This window comes from Rhinoderma darwinii, chromosome 5 (assembly GCF_050947455.1).
Source record: "Rhinoderma darwinii isolate aRhiDar2 chromosome 5, aRhiDar2.hap1, whole genome shotgun sequence".
NCBI lineage: Eukaryota > Metazoa > Chordata > Amphibia > Anura > Rhinodermatidae > Rhinoderma > Rhinoderma darwinii.
Window position 1 is genome coordinate 229,825,088 of NC_134691.1, and position 27,589 is coordinate 229,852,676.

The window sequence follows — 27,589 nt, forward strand, 5'->3', positions numbered from 1 at the left end:
AAAAGCAAACATTTTTTGGGAATAAAACTATTAGAAGTGAAAATAAAATCAATTCTGGAGCTCACTCTTCCATTGGACCAGGTGGGGCCTGGGTCCGCAGGCAAGAGTTCCCTCCAGCAATCTTTCAATTTAAAATCACCAATAAAATTCTTGAGCAGGTAAGAAGTACGGTCAATTTTTCGATTAAAATCCCCACCCTGCCGGTGTTCTCCATCTCGCACACAGTTAAAATCACCACCCACCAGCAGGGGGGTAGACCCAACACAAAACAATGGTAAAATCTCTAATAGTTCTGCCCTCTCCTGTTTGGTAGGAGGGGCATAAACGTTTAAAACACGAATTAAAATTCCATTAAAAAGCAAATGTATTAAAATAGCTCTGCCGGGCATGATTTCAGTCACTGTTTGGATGGAGATAAAACGACCTCGGCAGAGCAATCCAACCCCCGCAGAGCGACAGTCATTTCCACCAGACCAGACTGAGGGGCCTAGTTTCCAGTCCATCTTTAAATCTTGATATTCCAAGTCATTAGGGATTCCACATTCTTGAAGCAGGCAAAGGTCAAAGTCCACAGTCTCTAAAAATGAAAATAAAGCAGTCCTGCGGACAGGGCTCTTTAGGGACCTCACATTTAGTGAGGCGACTTTGATAGGAACCAACATAGTCTTAGTTGAGGTCAGGGTCCGAACCAGAAGAGTCGTACTCGGAGATCAGCTGCGAGTCTGGACCCCCTTTTTGAGGGGTCAATAAATCTTGGATGTTGGTAGGGTCAGAGCCAGATACGTGGGCGGCTCCAACCCCCACACTGCTCTCATCCGAACTCCGATAGGCAGCTTTCCTCCGAACTCCGGACTCCTCTTCCTCTCGCTGTCTCTTTGCAGAATGGCTCCTATCCATCTCCTCGAAGTCGCTCTCACCCATCTCTGGCCCCTGGCTGAAGATATCGCTGATGTCCTTCCTGGGCAGCTGCACAGGGGCCTGTGAGGTCCCATCACTCTTGGCAACCTTTGCCTGCTTACGGGGAGCCTTCATCGCAAGCCCCTCCACAACCGCAGTGGAGGAACTTTGCTCCGACCCCCCCGTTGACCGGAAATGGTCAAAACGAGGCTCCAATCCAGCATATTTTAGGGTTTTCTTAATGGAGCCCTCGTCTGACACAGAGTGTCTCCGCTCCATGCCCACACTCTTGGGACAGGCGTCAGGTCCTACTGCAGAACCTACGGAGCCACGACGCCTGTCGCTAACCACTGCCTCAACAGGGTCCACTGCAGGCGGAGCAGAGGACCTGTTTGCAGAGGTGCCGGTCAACTTATGTCCAGCAGAGTCAGAATTCCTCCTGCTCTGCCTGGACCCGGTGGAATCCCTATGGCCGTCCCTCGAGGCTGACATCGGTGGGCCCCCCGATGGAGCTGTGAAGGACTTTGGCCTGGACCCCTCAGTCGTCAATGCTCGTTTTGGGGCATTACCAGCGGCGTCTGCACATGTTGCAAACTGCCGCTCTGGCCCTGGTCTGGGTGGCCCAGATTTCGCTCTGCGGGGGCAATCTTTAAAAGCATGCCCAGTCATGCCGCACAGATTGCACAACACCTCGGAACTGCATTTTGCCGCTACGTGTCCAACCTGGCCACACCTGTTACACTGCACCACATGGGGCCGGTCACAATGTTCTCTGGTGTGGCCATATCTCAAGCAGTTCCGGCAGGCTATTGGCATCTGGGGGTAAAATAGGAATCCTCGATTCTTCCCAATGGCAAAGTTCTGGGGTGGGTGATGTAAGCCTCCAATGCCATTGGGATCCTGGCGGAACTTCACCCAATATTTTCTTTTGCCATTCCAGAAGCTCTGGGTGTTCAAGATTTTATGTGAGAAGCGGACCTCCCTGCAGTAACGACTGAGGAAGGTTTCAATGTCACACTCTGAGACAAATGGACTGAACATGCACATCACGAGCGGGACTTCTTCCTCCCCGTAGAGGAATAAAAAGTTCAGTCCATTTAGCCGCTCCTCACTCTGGTCCGCATCAGACAATCTTTTGTGCATGTTGTCGCAACATGCCGCGGCCGTAAAGGATACGGTGTACCGACCGCGGCTTTCCTGGTCGTTGAGACACAGGATGTCCGCCCGCTTGAGCCCCAGGAAGTCCAGCAGAATCACCTCCACAATGAAGCGAAGGTTCTTCCGCTGGCGATGGCCTTCTTCCACCTCGATGCGGACGGACTGGCGCAACCGGGTGTCCCCGGATGCAAATCCAAATGTATATGGCATTTTCAGTGCCTGGGGGCTAAGCCTGTCCCTTATAGCAGCAAGGGCTCAGATTCCACAATTAAGTGGAACCCTCCCCCAAGGCCAAGGATTAGGGTACCCCAGACACCTACGAAGCCCGATAAACGCCCTCGGAACGCTCTTAGAAAAACGCCTCAAGGCCGGTTGACCTCTTGGGTAAGGCGCGATCGCAACTCGTTGTCCGGGGGCTAAGCCCACTCCCCAAATAGCAGCAAGGGGGTGAAGTCTCTCTGTGAAAAGAGACGATCCCCCAAGGCCAAGGAGCAGGGTACCCCGGACACCTCCCAACAAAACCAGATGCAGAAATACTACACCTGATCTTGCCAAAAGGCCGAGAAGCGATAACCCGAATGGGCCGGCCGTTGACCGAGCCTGCCTAATACTGCTGTTCACCCCTTGCAGCGATTGATTCAGCCTACTCCTAGGCAATTCCATGGGGCCCTGCAGGCTCACACACATTTACAGCTACTAAGCGGGAGGGAGGTGAATAAAGGCCGGAGAGGAAGCCAGACAGGATTTGCTTCTTTTGCTTGCACCACAATGCAGTGCTGAAAGAGGAGGAGGAATCTACATAAAAACGCCTTCCTGGCAACGCCCAAATGCCCTCCTGCCATGCAGATAAACACTGGCAGCGGCAGCAAGTGCATGCCCACAGCCACCCCTTGTTCCTTCACACCTTGTATCAGCTTTAATCCAATCCAGTCCGGTGCTGCCTGCTGAGCAGCACTGACCAACACTGCCTGGGCCCAGGCTTTTATCTCTGAGGCAGGCCCCATTATGATGTCAGAAAGCTGGCTCTGGAATCCTGAGGGCTCCACTATGACACGTGCAAAGTTCCGTCTGAACTTTATATAAGACGGTGCGGCTCAGTCAGTCACTCAGTGTTGCCTGAGAGGGCAACACTGCAACAGCCGGCCGCCAGGCTGTCTTTTTTTTGCACAGCTACTTGCCTCCAGGAGGCCACAAGAGGGAGACAAGGGACTGCAAAATGGAAAATAGGCATCCACCAACTTTACAGACAACTTCTCTTTGCTCCTACAACCTCCATCCTTGCACAGTTTGTTATTCTTCCAGGTAACATAGTAACAAATCCAAATTGCTGCTCTCTTTGTAGGCAAGCAAGGGTTTGTTGCAACTGCAATTCTTACTTCTTCTTGAAATGTAGGGACGACAGTACATTCCATCACATCCATCTAGTGTACACAGGTAGGTCCATTGTGGCGGGTAGGCGGCTGGCTGCTTTAATGGCTGTTTGCTGTTCCCCTACTCCACTCCACTCCACTATTTGACTGTGGTGCTGCATCAATCAGTGGCTGGCTCAGGTGCAGCTCTTTAACTTACCTAAAAGGGAGGGCGGAGAGAAGACAAGGAAGGTGAATGAGCTGTTCCAATGTGAAATGCCGGAAACACAGAAACACAGAAGACACACACACACACACACACACACACACACACACACACACACACACAACAAGAGGTGGCAATGTATTAATTAATTGCATTTAATAAATGAGCTCATTATCACACATGACTGTACAAATGCATTGTCCAACAGGTGTTGAAATAATGGGATTAAAAGGGGAGATCCCATCAGAAAGACAAAAACAATAGCAAACACAAATAGCACTTTTGGAATCTGATTTTAGTCAACACATAAGGGAAGGGTGCACCGGTCCTGGAAATACTGCAATACCAGGTCAATGCGTGGAGTGGACAGAGCAAGCTCTATTTCCATCTCCCTGTTCGAAAAATCCATTTAATATATGGTCCCCAGATAGGGGACGTATCAGATATTAAACTGATAAGAACAGATTTTTTTTTTTTTTTTTTTTTTTTTTTTTTTTTTTATTAAACCATTCAGGTTTTTTTGAATAAAACCGAGAACTGTAGTTGTTCAAACCACCTCTCTATTTTTCAAAAAATCTCATCATTCTGGTTCATTATTTTATTTTTCCATCAAATACAAGATAAATCAAACAAAATTCCTCAAACTAAATACCTCCATTTTAACATTCGCCATATCCCTTCCGCATCCATACCTCTTTCTAGATCCCATTTATAATAAAAATACAATTTAGCCAATACCATACTAACCACATCCTCCATCTCAAATACTTCTCTTTTATACACATTCAAATTCCTCGTATTCCACAATACCTCTTTCACACAAGTCAAAAAAATCCACAACACTCTATCCTTTTCACTACCCAAACTACACAAACCAAACAAGACAATTTCATACGTCAAACTCTTCAAACCAGTCAATTCTTCGCACAACCCACTCAACTTTTTCCAAACATCCTTTGCATGCTTACACGACCAAAACACATGACTCACATCCTCATCATCCCCACAACCTTCTCTCGGACACCTTTCAGATGCAACCAAACCTCTTCTTTTCTGAACACTCCTTACAGGCAACACTCCATGTACCGACATCCATAATAAATCTTTCTGCTTATTTGACACATCATACGTAACAATCTTCTTCCACACAGACTTAGACTCCATCGAATTCAAACCATTTACAGAACACATCACATTATTCATACACATACTTCTCACAACATTCTTTTCTCTCAAAAATCTCTCCATTCTTACATCCTCTAGCTGGAACTTTTTGATAAATTTTTCTACATACAAATACCACCCCGTGCACTGGAAAGCAATTGGTTTACATAAATTTCGTTTTTCCCAACTTAGACGCTGAATCACCGTTCCAGCTAGATATTTAGACATTCTGGAAGCCTTGGATTCCTTAAATAAAAGCTCTACAAAAAAACGTACACAATTAATTCCAATGAAAATCTCCAAATTTGGGAAATCAAGGCCTCCATTACGTCTGCTTTTCATTAGAATTTCTCTCCTTGCCTTCTCAATCCCGCTCCCCCATAGAAAAAGGAACAAAACTCTATTCACTTTTTTTAACATAGCAACAGCAGGAGGAAAAACCAGAGCAACATATAAAATCATAGGTAGAATAATACTTTTGACAATTAAAACCTTCCCCGAAAAAGAAAGATCCCTCATTCTCCACATTTCCAACTTTCGCACAATCCTACCACCTAACTCATCCCAACTTTCTTTCCCTTTCAGCTCATCATCAAACACAATACCCAAAATTCTCACACCATTCACCTGTTCCATATCAGAATCACACACTCGCTCATTACTGAAAAAAATTTTAAATTTGCTCTTACCCCAATTTATTTTAAAAGCAGACGCAATACAAAACATATTTACAATCAACTTCACTCTGGACATATCATACACTGAATCACACAATACACAAATATCATCCATATATCCCAAAGCTTTCACACGCTTTCCATCACACCCGGGCACCACCAAACCTTTCACAACCTTATCATTTCTAATCATTTGCAACAATGGTTCAATCGCACAAATAAAAAGGATGGGAGACAACGGACAACCCTGTCGCACACCAGACATAATACTAAATGATTCTGAAAAAAACCCATTCACCTGCACACAACTCTTTGCATTCGCGTATAATTTCTTCAACAAACTCACAAACTGAACCGGAAAACCCATTCTCTCTAACACTTTGAACAAAAACACATGCGCCACACGATCAAACGCTTTCTCAAAATCTAACGCACACACAATCACCTTCTTATTCCGACCCTTACAATCCTCAAGCATGTCCCGCACCAACGCCACGTTCTCATGCAATTTCCTTTTCGGTACCGCACATACCTGATCCTCATCAATTACACACCCAATCACATCTCTCATACGATTCGCAATCAGCTTGGCAAAAATTTTATAATCCGTATTCAGCAAAGTAATTGGTCGCCAATTTTCTAACCGTCTCTTATCTCCTTTTTTATGCAACAGAACTACCATACCCTTCTTCATCACATCACACATATTCGTCCCAGAAAACAACACTCTCATAACATCAATAACATCCTTCCCAATTATATCCCAATATTTCCCATAGAAATCAGCTGGTATTCCATCGGTCCCTGGAGACTTATTTTTGGCCATACTTCCCACCACATCCTTTACTTCACCATCCATAATCTCACCAAGCAAAAGCTCACATTCACTTTCAGGAACAAAATTACACACAATATCCAAAAACTCATCATCGTCACCCAGATCACACTTCTTCACATCATACAGTTGTTTATAAAAATCAGACACCACATCAATCACATCCTTACCAAACACCTCTTTATCATCCTTATCCAATAACACATTCATACCACTTTTCCCACCACACATTTTTTTAAAGAAAAATCTAGTGCACTTCTCGTGATTATCTCTAACCTCCACCTTAGACCTAAATATTATTTCTTTCCCTTTCTCTCGGAACCACTCCTTAATATCTTTTTTTGTTTTTTCCAAATCGTGTCTTACATCCATACCCAAATTTTTACATTGTTGAAGGAACGTCATCCGCATATTAAAGCGTGAATATTGCAATCTTTTCCTTCTCGCTCTTCTATACCCTATCTGTCTAAAAAACCCACCAATCTTTTTTTTCACCCATACCCACCATTCACACACATTAGAGAAAGAACTTTTCTTCCTAACCCAAAACCCATATTTTTTCCCAAACCTAGTTTTTACCCTTTCATCACTCAAAAAACTAACATTCATCTTCCATACCCCTCTACCATAAAAGAAATTATTTATAACAAAAACCCCCAACAAACACTCGTGATCTGAAAACCACACTCTCTCCTGCGCATAATCTACACATTTCATTGCTGAAATAGAAAAAAAGAAAAAGTCCAGACGAGAATCCGTTCTTCCGTCATCGGCATGGTACGTAAATGGACCTGGTTTCCTGGTGACAGCGTCCTGCAAAGCAAAGTCCTGCAAAATTTTATTCCACAAACTTCCGGTAGCGTCCACATTTGACTCTGTGGATCCAGCTCGGGCCTGCTTCTCCAGGATACAGTTAATATCACCGACAATAATAACAGGAACTTTACCATGTAGAAAAAATTTTAAACTATCAAAAAGTGCCAACCTATCAGATTTCACAGCATGGCCATAGATATTGATAAGCCTAAACTGCCATCCCTTATAGGATAGTAACACACAGACACATCTTCCTTCCTGAATGATCTGAGTCTGTTTGATGACAAACTCATTATTTTTGAAGAGAATACCAATTCCATCATTCCTATTTGTGGAAGAAAAGGACCAAATTGCTTCCCCAAACTTCCATTCTTCTTTCCTAGGCATTTTTGATAAACCACACTCTTGTACGCAAACAATGTCACTGCCCTTAGAGGCCAAAAAGTCCAGGACTGCAGCACGCTTGTGAGCAGAGGAGAACACCCGTACATTTTGTGAGACAATCTTTAATCTCAAAGACATGCGGGCATAGTATGGTTAGTGGAAAAGCAAGCCATGAAATAGCCAGAACATATCACGTCCCAGGGAAATACATTGCTCTTTCCAGATTTGCCACATTGACTTCACTGAGGAAACCTTCCCCAGGAGAGCTGGGTACTTCTGAGGCCACCTCAGATGACTTAGGGCTACAACTAGAGTCACTGTCCAGCAATGAGAAAGGATTTGCATGAGCAGAATCTTCCAACAAACCAATCTTCAGTCTCTTCACCGCCTTTCCAGATTTCCCCCTTTTTGAGACAACTTTGTGGAAAATTTCCGCACTAGTGGCACTAGGCATCCTGGCCTCCTTCTCGTCCTCCTCCGATATTGACCACTCCACTTTAGCTGAGTCTTCCGTTTTTGACTCTGGGCTAGAGAAAGACAAAATTTGCATACTTGCACCATTATCAGGGTATGCACACCCACTAGGTGGCGCTGTGTCTTCACCTTCCATAGGTATAACCACAGGTGTCTCATCAACAGTTGGCTCTGCAGGAGGGACCACACCCAACTCCATGCTGTCAGTATGTGAGGTTAGAACCTCTCCTAATCCAGCTTTCCCAGGGTCCTGAGAAGCAGCCACAGAAACACTGCCAGCAGGCTCTGAAATTACATCAGAAGAGGCAGCAAGGGAACTTGTTGTTCTCACCTGTCTGCCCCATGTCCTTCTCTCTTGCCCTAAGAAGGGAAACACCTTTGGGCATTTTCTACAGGTATGACCAGGCAAACCACAAATATCACACCTGGATGGGGAAATGCATGCACTAACCTCATGTCCTGTTTCCTTGCAATTTCTGCAAACCTTGCCTTTACATGCATCTTTAGTATGCCCGTAGGAAAAACATGATCTGCAAAATGATGGCATATCTTGGTAGTAAAGATATCCCTTGTTCCCACCAATGGAAAAATTAGCAGGAGGATTCATCACTCCTCCAATACAGCTGGAGTCAGGTTTCAGCCTGACCCAGTACTTGATATCACCATTGAAAACTCCCCATAGGTTCTTCTGCTCCACACCTCCTCTAACATGGGTACAGTAGTGAGCTAAAAAGGCCCTGACCAGCCTTCTATCCAGAAATGGGTTATACATGTGGATGGTAATACATTTCTCCACTGCTGAGAAAAGAGGTAGCACTTCAATAGATTTTAAAGCCTCATGCATATGTTTCTCCTTGAGCAACTGAAAAACATTTAGACAGTAGGCGGCCTCAAAAAAGGATACGTCATACGTAGCAATATTGCTGAAAGCTTGGATACAGAATACCTCTACCAATGTGACTCCAGCCAGGTCCAGAAGGATGTTCTCAATGATGTGCCCAGTATCCACTTCTTCTCTCCTCTGCTCATTCACCACAAAACGAATTGTATTCCGCACAGCTGCCATCTTGATGAGGAATGCCCAACGGCACGATGATCGCTCCCAAAAACGTCGGAGAGGACTCCACGAAAGACCGAACCCCCGGCCCAGACCAGGCAATAAACCTGATCTGAGCCAAAAGGCCGAGAAGCGATAACCCGAATGGGCCGGCCGTTGACCGAGCCTGCCTAATACTGCTGTTCACCCCTTGCAGCGATTGATTCAGCCTACTCCTAGGCAATTCCATGGGGCCCTGCAGGCTCACACACATTTACAGCTACTAAGCGGGAGGGAGGTGAATAAAGGCCGGAGAGGAAGCCAGACAGGATTTGCTTCTTTTGCTTGCACCACAATGCAGTGCTGAAAGAGGAGGAGGAATCTACATAAAAACGCCTTCCTGGCAACGCCCAAATGCCCTCCTGCCATGCAGATAAACACTGGCAGCGGCAGCAAGTGCATGCCCACAGCCACCCCTTGTTCCTTCACACCTTGTATCAGCTTTAATCCAATCCAGTCCGGTGCTGCCTGCTGAGCAGCACTGACCAACACTGCCTGGGCCCAGGCTTTTATCTCTGAGGCAGGCCCCATTATGATGTCAGAAAGCTGGCTCTGGAATCCTGAGGGCTCCACTATGACACGTGCAAAGTTCCGTCTGAACTTTATATAAGACGGTGCGGCTCAGTCAGTCACTCAGTGTTGCCTGAGAGGGCAACACTGCAACAGCCGGCCGCCAGGCTGTCTTTTTTTTGCACAGCTACTTGCCTCCAGGAGGCCACAAGAGGGAGACAAGGGACTGCAAAATGGAAAATAGGCATCCACCAACTTTACAGACAACTTCTCTTTGCTCCTACAACCTCCATCCTTGCACAGTTTGTTATTCTTCCAGGTAACATAGTAACAAATCCAAATTGCTGCTCTCTTTGTAGGCAAGCAAGGGTTTGTTGCAACTGCAATTCTTACTTCTTCTTGAAATGTAGGGACGACAGTACATTCCATCACATCCATCTAGTGTACACAGGTAGGTCCATTGTGGCGGGTAGGCGGCTGGCTGCTTTAATGGCTGTTTGCTGTTCCCCTACTCCACTCCACTCCACTATTTGACTGTGGTGCTGCATCAATCAGTGGCTGGCTCAGGTGCAGCTCTTTAACTTACCTAAAAGGGAGGGCGGAGAGAAGACAAGGAAGGTGAATGAGCTGTTCCAATGTGAAATGCCGGAAACACAGAAACACAGAAGACACACACACACACACACACACACACACACACACACACACACACACAACAAGAGGTGGCAATGTATTAATTAATTGCATTTAATAAATGAGCTCATTATCACACATGACTGTACAAATGCATTGTCCAACAGGTGTTGAAATAATGGGATTAAAAGGGGAGATCCCATCAGAAAGACAAAAACAATAGCAAACACAAATAGCACTTTTGGAATCTGATTTTAGTCAACACATAAGGGAAGGGTGCACCGGTCCTGGAAATACTGCAATACCAGGTCAATGCGTGGAGTGGACAGAGCAAGCTCTATTTCCATCTCCCTGTTCGAAAAATCCATTTAATATATGGTCCCCAGATAGGGGACGTATCAGATATTAAACTGATAAGAACAGATACTACACTTGATCTTAGCCAAAAGGCCGAGAAGCGATAACCCGAATGGGCCGGCCGTTGACCGAGCCTGCCTAATACTGCTGTTCACCCCTTGCAGCGATTGATTCAGCCTACTCCTAGGCAATTCCATGGGGCCCTGCAGGCTCACACACATTTACAGCTACTAAGCGGGAGGGAGGTGAATAAAGGCCGGAGAGGAAGCCAGACAGGATTTGCTTCTTTTGCTTGCACCACAATGCAGTGCTGAAAGAGGAGGAGGAATCTACATAAAAACGCCTTCCTGGCAACGCCCAAATGCCCTCCTGCCATGCAGATAAACACTGGCAGCGGCAGCAAGTGCATGCCCACAGCCACCCCTTGTTCCTTCACACCTTGTATCAGCTTTAATCCAATCCAGTCCGGTGCTGCCTGCTGAGCAGCACTGACCAACACTGCCTGGGCCCAGGCTTTTATCTCTGAGGCAGGCCCCATTATGATGTCAGAAAGCTGGCTCTGGAATCCTGAGGGCTCCACTATGACACGTGCAAAGTTCCGTCTGAACTTTATATAAGACGGTGCGGCTCAGTCAGTCACTCAGTGTTGCCTGAGAGGGCAACACTGCAACAGCCGGCCGCCAGGCTGTCTTTTTTTTGCACAGCTACTTGCCTCCAGGAGGCCACAAGAGGGAGACAAGGGACTGCAAAATGGAAAATAGGCATCCACCAACTTTACAGACAACTTCTCTTTGCTCCTACAACCTCCATCCTTGCACAGTTTGTTATTCTTCCAGGTAACATAGTAACAAATCCAAATTGCTGCTCTCTTTGTAGGCAAGCAAGGGTTTGTTGCAACTGCAATTCTTACTTCTTCTTGAAATGTAGGGACGACAGTACATTCCATCACATCCATCTAGTGTACACAGGTAGGTCCATTGTGGCGGGTAGGCGGCTGGCTGCTTTAATGGCTGTTTGCTGTTCCCCTACTCCACTCCACTCCACTATTTGACTGTGGTGCTGCATCAATCAGTGGCTGGCTCAGGTGCAGCTCTTTAACTTACCTAAAAGGGAGGGCGGAGAGAAGACAAGGAAGGTGAATGAGCTGTTCCAATGTGAAATGCCGGAAACACAGAAACACAGAAGACACACACACACACACACACACACACACACACAACAAGAGGTGGCAATGTATTAATTAATTGCATTTAATAAATGAGCTCATTATCACACATGACTGTACAAATGCATTGTCCAACAGGTGTTGAAATAATGGGATTAAAAGGGGAGATCCCATCAGAAAGACAAAAACAATAGCAAACACAAATAGCACTTTTGGAATCTGATTTTAGTCAACACATAAGGGAAGGGTGCACCGGTCCTGGAAATACTGCAATACCAGGTCAATGCGTGGAGTGGACAGAGCAAGCTCTATTTCCATCTCCCTGTTCGAAAAATCCATTTAATATATGGTCCCCAGATAGGGGACGTATCAGATATTAAACTGATAAGAACAGATTTTTTTTTTTTTTTTTTTTTTTGAAAGCCCGAGTCGTGCTTTCTATCACCCAAGTGCATAAAAAGTGCAGAGGTGCCACACAAAAAGTGCACAAGGATGCGGTCTATCGCAGCCCTTCTCTTAAAAGAGAGAGGCCCCGCATAACCATTCCCTGACCCTCCAAACCATAGGCCTAGAGGATCAAGGATCGATGGTCCCCCCTCGCCGAAGCTTAGGGAGACCCAAACACACTCCTAGGCTTCTACCTGGGCTGCCACCCCAGTGTCCACCTAGGAGCCTGCATCCTAGTTGCACCTCCCCTCCGAAGAAGGGAGGCCGGGTTGCAGGGGAAAAAGGAACCAGAAGGCCACACATTTTCCCCCTAGACCTCAGGAGGGTCCCAAAAGGGCACCGCATCCCAAAATCCTTGTGACAAACGTGACAAACACACAGTGAAAAACAAAATTAAATAAGTGGATGTGCGCTGTGATACAGCCTGGACATCCGCCAGGTATAAAAAATTCCTCATCTCCCAGCCAGAAGGCCGGGAGAATAAAGGTGTGTGCTCATATAGCGTGAAAGAGAGTGCGTGCAAGTGTGCCTTCACTCAGTGGGATCCCACCCCCAGTGAGTTAGGGCACCCCAGGGTCACCAGCCCTGGGGCACATAGCAACTCGGGCTTCCAAACTACCCGGCCTAATGACCTCGATCCGGCGGTCGCCTGGTCACCTACAAATGGTACCTTTAAACCAAATGCGTACACCAGAGCGATGACCGTTGTGGTTCCCTGCCCTCACCTCGGCGTTCTGTCATCCCCCTACGATGGCCCACGTACCACCGGCAGGGATGATTACTAACCTCAGCTTGAGCAGGTACTACACTTGATCTTAGCCAAAAGGCCGAGAAGCGATAACCCGAATGGGCCGGCCGTTGACCGAGCCTGCCTAATACTGCTGTTCACCCCTTGCAGCGATTGATTCAGCCTACTCCTAGGCAATTCCATGGGGCCCTGCAGGCTCACACACATTTACAGCTACTAAGCGGGAGGGAGGTGAATAAAGGCCGGAGAGGAAGCCAGACAGGATTTGCTTCTTTTGCTTGCACCACAATGCAGTGCTGAAAGAGGAGGAGGAATCTACATAAAAACGCCTTCCTGGCAACGCCCAAATGCCCTCCTGCCATGCAGATAAACACTGGCAGCGGCAGCAAGTGCATGCCCACAGCCACCCCTTGTTCCTTCACACCTTGTATCAGCTTTAATCCAATCCAGTCCGGTGCTGCCTGCTGAGCAGCACTGACCAACACTGCCTGGGCCCAGGCTTTTATCTCTGAGGCAGGCCCCATTATGATGTCAGAAAGCTGGCTCTGGAATCCTGAGGGCTCCACTATGACACGTGCAAAGTTCCGTCTGAACTTTATATAAGACGGTGCGGCTCAGTCAGTCACTCAGTGTTGCCTGAGAGGGCAACACTGCAACAGCCGGCCGCCAGGCTGTCTTTTTTTTGCACAGCTACTTGCCTCCAGGAGGCCACAAGAGGGAGACAAGGGACTGCAAAATGGAAAATAGGCATCCACCAACTTTACAGACAACTTCTCTTTGCTCCTACAACCTCCATCCTTGCACAGTTTGTTATTCTTCCAGGTAACATAGTAACAAATCCAAATTGCTGCTCTCTTTGTAGGCAAGCAAGGGTTTGTTGCAACTGCAATTCTTACTTCTTCTTGAAATGTAGGGACGACAGTACATTCCATCACATCCATCTAGTGTACACAGGTAGGTCCATTGTGGCGGGTAGGCGGCTGGCTGCTTTAATGGCTGTTTGCTGTTCCCCTACTCCACTCCACTCCACTATTTGACTGTGGTGCTGCATCAATCAGTGGCTGGCTCAGGTGCAGCTCTTTAACTTACCTAAAAGGGAGGGCGGAGAGAAGACAAGGAAGGTGAATGAGCTGTTCCAATGTGAAATGCCGGAAACACAGAAACACAGAAGACACACACACACACACACACACACACACACACACACACACACAACAAGAGGTGGCAATGTATTAATTAATTGCATTTAATAAATGAGCTCATTATCACACATGACTGTACAAATGCATTGTCCAACAGGTGTTGAAATAATGGGATTAAAAGGGGAGATCCCATCAGAAAGACAAAAACAATAGCAAACACAAATAGCACTTTTGGAATCTGATTTTAGTCAACACATAAGGGAAGGGTGCACCGGTCCTGGAAATACTGCAATACCAGGTCAATGCGTGGAGTGGACAGAGCAAGCTCTATTTCCATCTCCCTGTTCGAAAAATCCATTTAATATATGGTCCCCAGATAGGGGACGTATCAGATATTAAACTGATAAGAACAGATTTTTTTTTTCAGTTGGCTACCCCCTCGCGGGGGTGTCAATGATTTATTACTTAAAATTCAAAAAACATTTACAATAAATTACAGCTTTTTACAATGAATTACAGTAATAAAATCAATTTACATAAAAACACATAAAAGGGGACATGGTGGCAAATTCTTATATATTGGAGTTCCATTCTTTTACAAACCATTTATTTGAAAGGGTGGCATTTCTTTTTTTATCTAATAAATAATAAATGTACATCTCGCTAAAACAAAGACCTAAAACATCGTCAACAGATAAAACATCGTGCTTAAAAATCAGGATGTTCCTGGCCTTCCACAGAGCTTCTTTTACGCAGTTCATCGTCTTCCATGCAATAGTCTTTTGGTTCGCGGTTGGGCATCCAAAGAGTCCATATAAAATCATTTCATAACTCAAGTCCTTTAGGTCTGCCATCTTCTTCATTAGAGGGAATATCTTTATCCAAATTTGTTTTGTAAAATCGCAAGTCCAAAAAATATGACGCACGGTCTCCTCAGCCTGGCAGCCTTCCCTCGGACAGATGGCAGACCTCGCGAATCCTCTCCTGAATTGGAATGCCCGGCATGGAAGACATTGATGAACGCAGCTCCAGGCCAGGTCCATCTGTGTATTAAAAAGATAAAACACATTAACCATTTTGAAGATAAAAGCACAGCGTTCATTATTAAAATTTTCAATATTAGTGACGACTTCATTTCCTCTTATGTCTTTTATAAGTTTCTTACTGTTTTTCATGTCATTAAAATTTTTCCCTTTAAAATTAAACAAGGCCACTATTTTCTCTAAAATCACGTAATTTGCTGGTAGATTAAAAGCATAAGGTGAGGTTAAAACAATTTCAAACCACCCCATCCTTCGCATAAAAAACCCAGTATTAAAACGTAGAAAATAAGACCAATGATGTTGTTTAAAAAGAGAATTAAGACAGAAACAAAAGTACTTGATTAAAAGAAACCTATTAAAATCTGGAAAGTCTTTGCCACCCTTTGGTTTGATTTTCATTACCGTCTCACGTTTAAGTTTCTCCATTCTGGAACTCCAAAAGAAGGTAAAACAAGCTTTAGTAATTTTTCTTAATAAAACCGTGGGAGGAGGGAAAACCATGCTTAAGTATAAAAGCAAAGGTAAAATTATCATTTTAATTATTAAAATTTTTCCCTCCATGGTAAGCTTCCTCATGTTCCACATGCAGATTTTTTGGTTTACCTTCTGCGCCACCATGTCCCAACTGATAAAACCATTGTCGTACTCACTGAAGGAGACACCTAAAATTTTAATATTATCAGACACAGGAACCGGTATATCTCTAAGAGCCATGCTTCCTATGTTTAAAATATGACTCTTGCTGAAGTTTACCTTAAAACCGGAAGCACAGCAATAAAACTCGATTTGCCTAAGGGTTCTCTGAAGCGACAGGGCGTCCCTACATAAAACCGCCACATCATCCATGTACCCCACTGCTTTGGCCTCTACGCCGCCTCCCCCGGGCAGGGGGACTCCACGGATACACTTATCGCGGCGAATTGCGCATAACAGAGGCTCCAATGCACATATAAAAAGCAGTGGGGACAAGGGACACCCCTGCTTCACCCCAGAGTTTAAAAATATGTCCTGTGTCTTAAAACCATTCACTAAAATTTTGCTGGTGCATTCTCTGTAAAAGGCTTTAATAGATAATAAAAATCCTTCAGGTATACCCATACGTTCTAAAACCTTAAAAAGATAAAAATGAGAGACACGGTCGAACGCCTTCTCAAAGTCTATAGATAAAATGGCTAATTTACCTTTTCTAGACCTCGTGTCCTCAATCACGTCTTTTATCAGGTTAAGATTATCCCAGATGCTGCGGCCTGGCACCCCACACACCTGGTCAGAGTGTATAATGTGGGGTATTATGGCTTTTAATCTATTTGCACATATTTTAGCCATAATTTTATAGTCGCTATTTAGAAGGGTTATTGGTCTCCAATTCTTTAAAACTGCGATGTCACCCGTCTTATACAGCAGGGAGACCTCACCCTTCCGCCAGGACTTAGGCAGCATCTTGGAATTAAAAACATCAGAAAAAAGGTTAAAAAGATCCTCTTTTAAAATGTCATAAAATTTTACATAAAACTCACTGGGTATACCGTCCGGTCCGGGAACTTTCCCTGTTTTAAAACTCTTAACAGTTTCTAAAACCTCCTGCTCCGTCAGCTCCTGTAATAAAAAATTCTGGGAGACAGGGTCTAAAACAGTGGTAATCTCCTTCAGTGAGTCACGCATAAAATTATGATCCACAGTCTTAACATTAAAAAGGTCAGTGTAAAACTCATGAACTTTACTTAAAAGACCCTGTACATCTGACACCCCTTCTATATTTTTGATAATTGCCTTTTTGCTATTTATTTTCTTAAAAAAGTACCTGGAGCAGGTCTCGTTCTCCTCCACATGTTGTATTTTTGAACGGAATATAATCTCTTTACCTTTCTGCTCCAGGCACTGGGCTATCTCCTTTTTCAAATTGGTGATGTCATCTTTAACGTCTATGTCATGATCTTGCATTTTGTACAGGGTCTGCAGACGGGTATTGAGAATTTTAAAAAAAGCGTATTTCTCCTTGGCTTTCGCCACGCTTTTCTTAATAAAAAAATCTTTAATTTTCTTTTTCATTTTCTCCCACCATGCACTGATGGGAGTACGTGTGTCTCTTACCCGCCTGCTTCCTTGGTAAAATTCAATAAAATCTGCTAAAACCTGTGGATCGTCTAAAAGGGAAACATTCATCTTCCAGGACTTTTTACATACAATATTATTAAGATCATGCTTTACTTTAAAAGATAAAAGCCTGTGATCTGAAAACACATTGGTTAAAACTTCACAATTAAAAGGCAGTAAATTTTCAGAACAAAAGATAAAATCAATCCTGGAGCTACAGGTGACGTTGCTCCAGGTAACGCCGGCTTCCTCTGGACTGCTCCTGTTACATTCTTTGTATATGTCTTTTAATTTAAAATCAGTCACGATATCCTTGAGCAGTCCAGAGGTCTTGTCATAGTTCCTACTCGTACTGTTGGTAAGCCGGCGTTCTCCTCTCAGGATACAATTAAAATCACCTGCGAGGATAAAAGGCTCAGATGTGTTGATAAAAAGCGGTAAAATCTCCAGCATCCTCGCTCTTTCGTTCTTTTCTGGTGATCCGTAAAAATTTAAAAACTGCCACTTTACACCATCAATAAAAGCTTTAACCATTAAAATACGTCCTGGTAAGATTTCTTGAATAAAATCAATTAAAACGTTTCCCTTAAAAAGAATGGCGACCCCTGCTGATCTGGACTCGTTGGATCCAGACCAGACGGATGGACCATACTTCCAATCCTTTTTGTAATTTTCATATCTCATTGTATGGGGAATGCCGCACTCCTGCAGGAAAAATACAGAGGCTGCCAGGCAAGATAAAAAATTGAAGAGAGCAACCCTTCTCACTTTTGACTTGGCGCCCCTCACGTTGAGGGAGATTCCCATGAGCTCAGACATCGTGGAGAGTAAAAGCAAAATTCTGATTTTAAAATAATAAATAATAGGCGTACTTAAAATCAGATTTCTCCTCCACCAGCAATACCCGAAACCTCACTTGAACTCATGGCCCCGCCCTCATCCGACTCAACTGAAAAGAGGGACGAGGCAGGAGAAGAACTACTGTCGCTGAGAGCTGAGCCAGCAACACTCACCTCGTACACGGGGAGCCCAGACTCGCACAGCCTCACCTGGGTCTCTCTCGGTTGACCGACTGGGTCCACGTCTGGTGGGTCCCCCAAGGGCCCCGCCTCTCCCCCCTGGGCCCGTGAAGGCCGGTCTAGAGGGGGAGGTTGTGCGCATGGCGGGGTGTCCGATAATACGGAGGGAGCAGTGCCCGTCCTCCTCACCAGTGCAGGCGAGGAGGGGGTCCCAGGAGGAGCCACATCTTTCCGCACGGACGTATCCATCTGCTCCTCCCCTGTCTCCCTCCTACTGGCACGTTCTTGCTTCCCCTTTTTACGGGGACCCACCTGTACCCAGTCTTCTCCTTCCGAGTCGGTCTCTAGAGACCCAGGATTAGGAGCAGGCCCGGCACCGCCTGAGCAACCAGCCGTCTGGGATGCCACAGGTTCATCGATGGCCTGCTCCTTTTCTGCCTTCCTCTTGGCCTGCCGTTTTTCCTTGGCGCTGGGCTCATTTTTATCCCCTGAGGTCGCTGGCTGAGAGGCACCTGTTTTGGCTTCGGCTAGCCGTACTCTTGAAGCCCAGGTACCTCTCTGCTCTTTCGCCGCAACAGCTTGTTCTCCTCCTTGAGGACGGGACTGCTCTGCTGGTGGAGCACGTGGGGGCACCTCGGGTTGCTCATCTTCTTCGCCTCGGTACCTATGTGGACAAGCATAATAAAGATGACCAGTTTTTTGACAAAAATTGCATTTTTTCTCTTCTGTACATTCTCTCATTGTGTGTTGTTTACTTCCACAGTTCCTGCAGGTGACATCGCAGTTAAAACTGGTATGTCCATAGGTACCGCAGGCCCTGCAGAAGTTTGGCATTCCTGAGAAATAGAGGTCGCCATTCACATTCCCAAGTTTAAAACGAGCAGGTGGTAGCTTCGTTTCTTGGGTGGAGGGGTCCTTTATTAGCGTAACAATAAATTTCCATTTGACGGTCCACACACCGCACTCGTTCATAACTCTCCCCAGCAGCTTAACGTTCTTAAAGTATGCAGCAAGAAACGCAGCCACTTCCTGATCTTTCACGTATGGGGAATACATTTTAATCACTACGAGTTTGGTTACTTCAAAAGCGTGTTCAATTACCTGGACTCCCAAGGCCATGAGTTCACCTTGTTGCCTCTCAGCTTTTCCCATGGCATCACGGAGGATTCCTTCTCCCATAAAGGTCACATCGTACACTCCACGCCTTGGGTAGTCCTGGATCGCCAAAATCTCGTTCTTGTGGACCGCCAACCGCTTTTCCAAAATATCGTGGACAAGGAACTTGAGACCACGAGGACCGCCTCCACCCTCTGCCAAGATAAATCTTGCAGTATTCTTCAACCGGGCGTATACCGGCACCGCATCAGGTCCGCCTGCCATTTGCGTGGCCAGGTCGGTACCGCACAGCTTGCGCTGCGCCCTTTGGCTTTAAGGAGACACACCAAAGGGCTGGGGGGGGGGATCGCAACTCGTTGCTCAGGACTAAGCCTCTCTCCCAAATAGCAGCACGGGGGTGAAGTCCAGGCGAACCTGGACGATCCCCCGAGGCCGAGAGAGAGGGTACCTGAGCACCTTCTGACCAAAAACCTCCTGTATAAATACACTTGGTCTTAGCCAAAAGGCCGAGAAGCGATAACCCGAATGGGCCGGCCGTTGACCGAGCCTGCCTAATACTGCTGTTCACCCCTTGCAGCGATTGATTCAGCCTACTCCTAGGCAATTCCATGGGGCCCTGCAGGCTCACACACATTTACAGCTACTAAGCGGGAGGGAGGTGAATAAAGGCCGGAGAGGAAGCCAGACAGGATTTGCTTCTTTTGCTTGCACCACAATGCAGTGCTGAAAGAGGAGGAGGAATCTACATAAAAACGCCTTCCTGGCAACGCCCAAATGCCCTCCTGCCATGCAGATAAACACTGGCAGCGGCAGCAAGTGCATGCCCACAGCCACCCCTTGTTCCTTCACACCTTGTATCAGCTTTAATCCAATCCAGTCCGGTGCTGCCTGCTGAGCAGCACTGACCAACACTGCCTGGGCCCAGGCTTTTATCTCTGAGGCAGGCCCCATTATGATGTCAGAAAGCTGGCTCTGGAATCCTGAGGGCTCCACTATGACACGTGCAAAGTTCCGTCTGAACTTTATATAAGACGGTGCGGCTCAGTCAGTCACTCAGTGTTGCCTGAGAGGGCAACACTGCAACAGCCGGCCGCCAGGCTGTCTTTTTTTTGCACAGCTACTTGCCTCCAGGAGGCCACAAGAGGGAGACAAGGGACTGCAAAATGGAAAATAGGCATCCACCAACTTTACAGACAACTTCTCTTTGCTCCTACAACCTCCATCCTTGCACAGTTTGTTATTCTTCCAGGTAACATAGTAACAAATCCAAATTGCTGCTCTCTTTGTAGGCAAGCAAGGGTTTGTTGCAACTGCAATTCTTACTTCTTCTTGAAATGTAGGGACGACAGTACATTCCATCACATCCATCTAGTGTACACAGGTAGGTCCATTGTGGCGGGTAGGCGGCTGGCTGCTTTAATGGCTGTTTGCTGTTCCCCTACTCCACTCCACTCCACTATTTGACTGTGGTGCTGCATCAATCAGTGGCTGGCTCAGGTGCAGCTCTTTAACTTACCTAAAAGGGAGGGCGGAGAGAAGACAAGGAAGGTGAATGAGCTGTTCCAATGTGAAATGCCGGAAACACAGAAACACAGAAGACACACACACACACACACACACAACAAGAGGTGGCAATGTATTAATTAATTGCATTTAATAAATGAGCTCATTATCACACATGACTGTACAAATGCATTGTCCAACAGGTGTTGAAATAATGGGATTAAAAGGGGAGATCCCATCAGAAAGACAAAAACAATAGCAAACACAAATAGCACTTTTGGAATCTGATTTTAGTCAACACATAAGGGAAGGGTGCACCGGTCCTGGAAATACTGCAATACCAGGTCAATGCGTGGAGTGGACAGAGCAAGCTCTATTTCCATCTCCCTGTTCGAAAAATCCATTTAATATATGGTCCCCAGATAGGGGACGTATCAGATATTAAACTGATAAGAACAGATTTTTTTGATTGAAAATTGCTTTATTGACAATCAATCGTCATCATACAAACATTACTGCGACGCAGCGCAAGCCATGAAGCAGCAAATAATAAATAATAACAGTCGTCAAACATAACATGACAGTATAATACACAGTACAGGCTAGCCTATGCTATACATTACACCACATGCTACACTAACATTCTTGCATTCACTAAAGCCAAACAACAAAGCATTACAGACAAGTGATGGGATAGGGGAGTGGGTAGGAGGGGATAGGGAAGGGGGAAATCACAGGCCCGAAGCTTTATTGAAAGACAACACACAAGAAGGGAGAGTGGGGGGAAGGGGAGTATCAGTCCTCTTCCTCATCGACGTCCGGGCTGTCCCAGGTGGAATAGTCTCTGAGCAGGCTGTGGATCAGCCTGCGGCAGTCCTGGACGGACACACTCTCTCTCCGCAAAATCAGACGGTTCCTGGCAAACCATATAGCGTCCTTAAAGCAGTTCATAAGGCGCCAGGCTTCCTGGGTTGCTCCATCCGTGGTATTCCCAGGAAATAGTCCATAAAGTACCGAGCGGTACGACAGTCTGTTCCTGGGTACTGAGTCCTTGAGTTCATGTTCCAAGGCTTTCAACAGACCCTGTGCAAAGGGGCACTGCCAGAAAATGTGCAAAGATGTTTCCTCCGTGAAGGGGCACCTGGGGCAGTACCGGGTCTTGCACAGGTTGCGGGCATGCATGAATGACCTAAGAGGCAGTCCTCCCTGGATGGCCATCCATGAAATGTCCTTGTGCCCGTTGGTCAACCTGCCAGATGACACGTTAGTCCAAACAGTCTCCAACGTGTCGGCATGAAGCCCTGGAACAGACTCCAGTGAGTCCTTTGCTCTGATGTGCTTGTGGATCGTCTTAGGTTTCCACAAGTCGGGCTTAAGACCCTCCAGTTGATGCTCCCTCACAAACCGGACGACATCTCCGTAGAACCAGGGAGCGTGCCAGTTGTAAGGGAAGGAGCTGTCCCACTTGTCCCAGCCAAAACCTCGCCAGAGGGGAAGGAGGAAGTAGCGGGACATGGCCTTGCCCGCAGAGCCGTTTGCTGTCCTCAGAGTCCTACGAACACAGTCACATGCAAAAGCGATCCGCAGCAGAGTGGGAATGTCGGGTATACCCTTCCCACCTTTGCGGGGCTCCTTGTACATAACAGTCCGCTTTACTCTGTCCATTTTCGAGCCCCAGATGAAGCGAAACACAGTCCTGGTAATGGCCCTCGAGACGGTGGCAAGAGGGGGCCATGCCTGTGCAGTGTATTGTAGCACAGGCAAGACTTCGTTACGCAGGACCATTGCTTTGCCCTCGATAGTGAGTTGTCTGAGGCTCCACAGTCCGATCCTTTGGTTGACTTTGGCCAAGCGTTCTTCCCACGACTTTAGGGCTGCACCTTCCTTTCCGAACCAGACTCCCAGAATTTTGATGAAGTCCGGCTTGATAGTAAACGGGAAGGAGGCAGGAGAAGGCAGGTACCACTTTCCGAAGAGCATGGCTTCCGACTTCCCGCAGTTGACTTTTGCCCCTGAAGCGCGTCCGAACTCCTCACAGGTCTGGACGAGTGCAGTCACCGAACTCTGGTCAGCGCAGAAGACGGTCACGTCGTCCATGTACAGCGAGCATTTGACCTCGAAGTGTCCTGGACCTGGTGCGGTGATCCCTCTGATCTCTCCATTCTGCCGGATAGCCTCTGCGAAGAGCTCTATAACACAAACAAAAAGGAGAGGTGAAAGAGGACAGCCTTGTCTAACCCCCGACGATACAGGAAAGGGGTCAGTCTTCCAGCCGTTCACCAGCACCGAGCTGTAAATGTCACAATACATCAGGTTAACATACAAACAGAACAACCTGCCAAGCCGCAGCCTACGCAGAGCCTTACCCATGAATTCGTGAGAGACCCGGTCAAAAGCCTTCTCCTGATCCAGACTGACCAGGGCCGCGTGTGTACGGCGGCTTTGCATGTAATGCACCGTGTCCCTCACCAGGGCAAGACTGTCGGCCACCCTACGGCCAGGAATGCCGCAGGTTTGGTCCGATCCGATGATCCGTCCGATGACAACCTTCAGTCTGTTGGCCAATACTTTGGCGAGGATCTTGTAGTCCACGTTCAGGAGAGAGATGGGACGCCAGTTTTTCAGGTCACATCTCTCCCCCTTCCGCTTATACAAGATCGTGATCATGCCTTCTCTCAAGGACGGTGGCATTCTACCCTCCACCACCATCTCCTCATAGAGCTCCAGCAGGTCCGGACTGATCAAGTCCCCCAGCGCTACATAGAGCTCTGCTGGGAGACCATCACTGCCCGGGGTCCTGCCGGGTCTGAAGGATTTAGCGGCAGAGAGCAGTTCCTCCACCGTCAGGGGTACATCCATAGCCTCCGTACCTGCAGGATCAAGATGATTAGTGATACCTGACAGGAATTTATCGGCGGCTTCGGGGTCAGTGGTTTTCCGGGAGTAGAGGCTTCGGTAGTAGTCTGTGACGACTCCCATCACCTCCTTCTTCCCAGAATGCATGTTTCCGGTCTCATCTCGAAGTTCCTTCAGGGGCGTGTGGCCGGCATGGAGTTTCCTGAAAAAGAACGAGTTACATTTCTCACCCTTCTCCAGGTTCTCCACCTTGGAACGAAAGACAATTCGCTTGGATTCCTCCTCAAAGTGCCTTTTCAGGCCCTTTTTGGCTTCCTCCAGCTCCTTCCTGACGTCCCAGCCGCATTGAAGGAGGTCTTGCAGGGATCGCAGCTGACGCTGCATCTCTCTGAAGTCTCTCTTCCTCTCACACGCCTGTTGACGACTTTTTGCCTGAAAGAAACAACGAAATTCAACTTTAACATATTCCCACCAGTCACAGGTTTTGTCAAAGAAAACTTTATCATTCCTCCAAACAATATAGGCGTCTCTAAGTTCCGCCAGTACCTCCTCTCTTTCCAGCAGGGCACAATTCAGCTTCCAGGAGCCAGGGCCGGGAGGAAAACCGTGGCCGATGGCACCCTGGAAGAGAATGGCCCTGTGGTCAGAGAAGAAGCAGGGGACCATGGAGTGCCCATGCTGCTTGACTGCCCGGGAGGTGAACACAAAGTCAATCCGAGAACGAAGTGAGCCATCGGGTCGGCTCCATGAATAGTTCACAGAGCCAATCCCCATGGAGCCCACAACGTCCTGCAAGGATGCTTCGGTTACCATCTCGATAAGCAGTTTGGAACTGACATCCAGTTTGATTGAAGTGCCGGAACTTCGTCCATCCTCTTCGATGGGGCAGTTGAAGTCCCCGGCCATCACCACTGCCCTAGTGGTGGCGAGCTGGGTCCGCAGGGTCTGGAATAGTTCCAGGCGCTCAGCCTTCATAGGGGGAGCGTACACGTTGATGAGCCTAATCGGCTCTCCTGCCCAGGAACCGTCTACGACCAACAAGCGGCCGCAGGCGAGCTCCTGGACAGAGTCAACAGTAAATACGCTTCCCCTAATCAGGATGGCAACCCCTGCAGACTTACAGTCGCCCCCACCAGACCAGTAGGACGGGCCATGGGTCCACTGCCTGGCCAGATGATGGTATGACCTGGAAGAGGGGAGAGTACATTCCTGCAGCATAAATACATCACTCGACTGCTTGGAAAGAAAAGTTAGCACCATCTGACATCTAGTCCTATCTCTAACACTCCTCACATTGAGGCTAAAGATGTTAAGTTTAGCAGCCATGGGGGAGAATAAAGAAGGTTAGTGCAAACGATACACCTTAGTTACCAGTCCGGTCGGGCGGATCCTCCTCTCCTGGCGGGTCCGAAAGATCCAGCAGGCCCTCTGACAAAAATTGTTCCAGGATTGTAGCCACCTGGATGTCTGTTGTGAAGTCGATGACCTCAGGTTCAGACACGAGTTCCTCCACCATCTGCTCCATTTCCTCCTGCTGCGCAAGGGAATCTTCGCAGATTTCCACGACTTGTCGCTTTGAGGACTCAGCAGCTGGGCTGTCCCTCACCTTTCTCTTCCTCTGGATGGCACCTGAGGAGACAAGAGGGGGAAAATCCTCCAGGGAGAGGACTCCAGCAGCTGGAGGGGAAGATGTTAGTGCTGCTGGAGCTGGGGAGAAGGGAGGCTGGGTTGGGAGAGGTGCAGGTGACAGGACCACTGAGATGGGTGGGTAGGAGAAGGTGAGAGCCTCAGTGGGGGTGACAGGGGTTGGGGACGGGGGGGTGGGGAGGGCCGGGCGAGGGAGGGTGGGAAGGGTAGGGCGAGGGAGGGCCGGGAGACGGGGGGGAGGGACTGTCGTCTTCTTACCATCCTTCTTATTCCCGGTCTTCTGCGCCGCTGGAGCTCTGGCTGGGGCGGGGTTCCCTCTGGCCGGAGCTTTCGCCGCTACAGTTGCCCAGGATCGATCCCTCTTCGGGCAGTCCTTGTAGGAGTGGGCTGCTTGTCCGCAGAGGTTGCACATTGTCCGTTTCGGGCAGTCTTTGGTCTCGTGTCCTGTTACCCGGCAGTTCTTGCAGGCGTCCTCCTTGCAGTCCTTCACCGAATGACCCTTCTTGCTGCATCTCCTGCAGATCTGCGGCATGTCCGGGTAGTAGATGAGGCCGTAGGAGTTGCCCAGCGAGAATGACTGGGGCAGGTGTTGGAGGCCGTCTTCCGCGCTGGAATCCTTGTTCAGTCGGACGATTACCGACCACTTGCCAGTCCAGAAGCCGAGTCCGTTCAGGATGTGGGTGGGTTCCCTCACCACTGTGCAGAACCGCTTCAGGAGCGTGGTGATGTCTTTGCCGGGGGTGTGTGGGTTCCGCATTGAGACCGTCACCCGCCTTTCCTCTCTTTGGACAGGGCAGTTGCCCACAAAGCGAGAGAAAGGGGATTCAGGCCTCGCCGCTTTCACCATCTCCCAGTACCTTCTGCAGATGTTGATCGAAGCGAAGGTCACGAAGAACATCCCGGTCATGAAGGCCTGGATGCTGATGGTCTCCGGCTTAGCGAAGCCCTGGTCCAGGAGCATCTTCTGGCAGAACACTTCTTCCGTCATGTCCGGCACTCTCCCGTCCACCTCCTTCAGCTTCAGGGCCACCGTCTGCTTCATCCAGGGCTCCAGGGTTGGAGCAGCCTGGTTCGGCTTCCTGGTGGCCTGTTGGCTTGAGGAGGCTTCAGGAGGAGATGTCCTGGCCTGGGCCGGCTCACCTGGTCCATCAGCCTTCTCCTTCTGGGTGGCAGGGTTGCTGGTTGAGGCCATGGCTTCTTCCAGCTGTTCCTGTCGCTTGGGGAGGATCTTCGATAGCTCTTTCCCGAAGGGGGCGGAGCTATGCAAATCTTCTCCTTGCTGGCCGAGGTTCTTCCACGAAATTTCTTCCGCAGCGGTTCCTCGTCGAGCTTCTTCTTCTGCGGCCGAGCTTCTTCGAAGATCCCCTTCAGCAGCGGCTCTTCTCCGAAGTTCTCCTTCTTCTTCCCGGCAGCGATCTCCCGGAGCTTCTTCCTCGATGGCGGCTTCTCCCTTCTGGATCGTCGTCTTCGCTGGTTCTTCTCCGCAGTTCGTCGCCGGCTTCGTCTGGAACGCTCTTGGATCGCTAAGCTAGTGTTTATAGCCCCCAGTGGTTCTCCGAGCTATCTATCCTTACAAGGACTGATAAGAACAGATTGAAAATTGCTTTATTGACAATCAATCGTCATCATACAAACATTACTGCGACGCAGCGCAAGCCATGAAGCAGCAAATAATAAATAATAACAGTCGTCAAACATAACATGACAGTATAATACACAGTACAGGCTAGCCTATGCTATACATTACACCACATGCTACACTAACATTCTTGCATTCACTAACGCCAAACAACAAAGCATTACAGACAAGTGATGGGATAGGGGAGTGGGTAGGAGGGGATAGGGAAGGGGGAAATCACAGGCCCGAAGCTTTATTGAAAGACAACACACAAGAAGGGAGAGTGGGGGGAAGGGGAGTATCAGTCCTCTTCCTCATCGACGTCCGGGCTGTCCCAGGTGGAATAGTCTCTGAGCAGGCTGTGGATCAGCCTGCGGCAGTCCTGGACGGACACACTCTCTCTCCGCAAAATCAGACGATTCCTGGCGAACCATATAGCGTCCTTAAAACAGTTCATAAGGCGCCAGGCTTCCTGGATTGCTCCATCCGTGGTATTCCCAGGAAATAGTCCATAAAGTACCGAGCGGTACGACAGTCTGTTCCTGGGAACTGAGTCCTTGAGTTCGTGTTCCAAGGCTTTCAACAGACCCTGTGCAAAGGGGCACTGCCAGAAAA

The 27,589-nt window shown here is 47.7% G+C and overlaps 4 non-coding genes and 2 pseudogenes across 4 annotated transcripts; all 6 read right to left on the reverse strand.

Annotated features, from left to right (window-relative positions):
• Nucleotides 1–3,942: 3,942 nt before the first annotated feature.
• On the reverse strand, nucleotides 3,943–4,140 carry LOC142654288 (U2 spliceosomal RNA). Its single transcript, XR_012848980.1, has one exon. It is a non-coding gene; the product is annotated as a U2 spliceosomal RNA (small nuclear RNA).
• Nucleotides 4,141–10,490: 6,350 nt separating this feature from the next.
• LOC142653551 (U2 spliceosomal RNA) lies at nucleotides 10,491–10,681 on the reverse strand. The gene has a single exon (XR_012848479.1). It is a non-coding gene; the product is annotated as a U2 spliceosomal RNA (small nuclear RNA).
• A 1,302-nt stretch (nucleotides 10,682–11,983) lies between these two features.
• Nucleotides 11,984–12,170, reverse strand: LOC142654293 (U2 spliceosomal RNA). Its single transcript, XR_012848982.1, has one exon. It is a non-coding gene; the product is annotated as a U2 spliceosomal RNA (small nuclear RNA).
• A 787-nt stretch (nucleotides 12,171–12,957) lies between these two features.
• On the reverse strand, nucleotides 12,958–13,027 carry LOC142654715 (U2 spliceosomal RNA; annotated as a pseudogene).
• A 1,312-nt stretch (nucleotides 13,028–14,339) lies between these two features.
• LOC142654212 (U2 spliceosomal RNA) lies at nucleotides 14,340–14,561 on the reverse strand (annotated as a pseudogene).
• Nucleotides 14,562–21,160: 6,599 nt separating this feature from the next.
• Nucleotides 21,161–21,349, reverse strand: LOC142653900 (U2 spliceosomal RNA). The gene has a single exon (XR_012848750.1). It is a non-coding gene; the product is annotated as a U2 spliceosomal RNA (small nuclear RNA).
• Nucleotides 21,350–27,589: the final 6,240 nt, after the last annotated feature.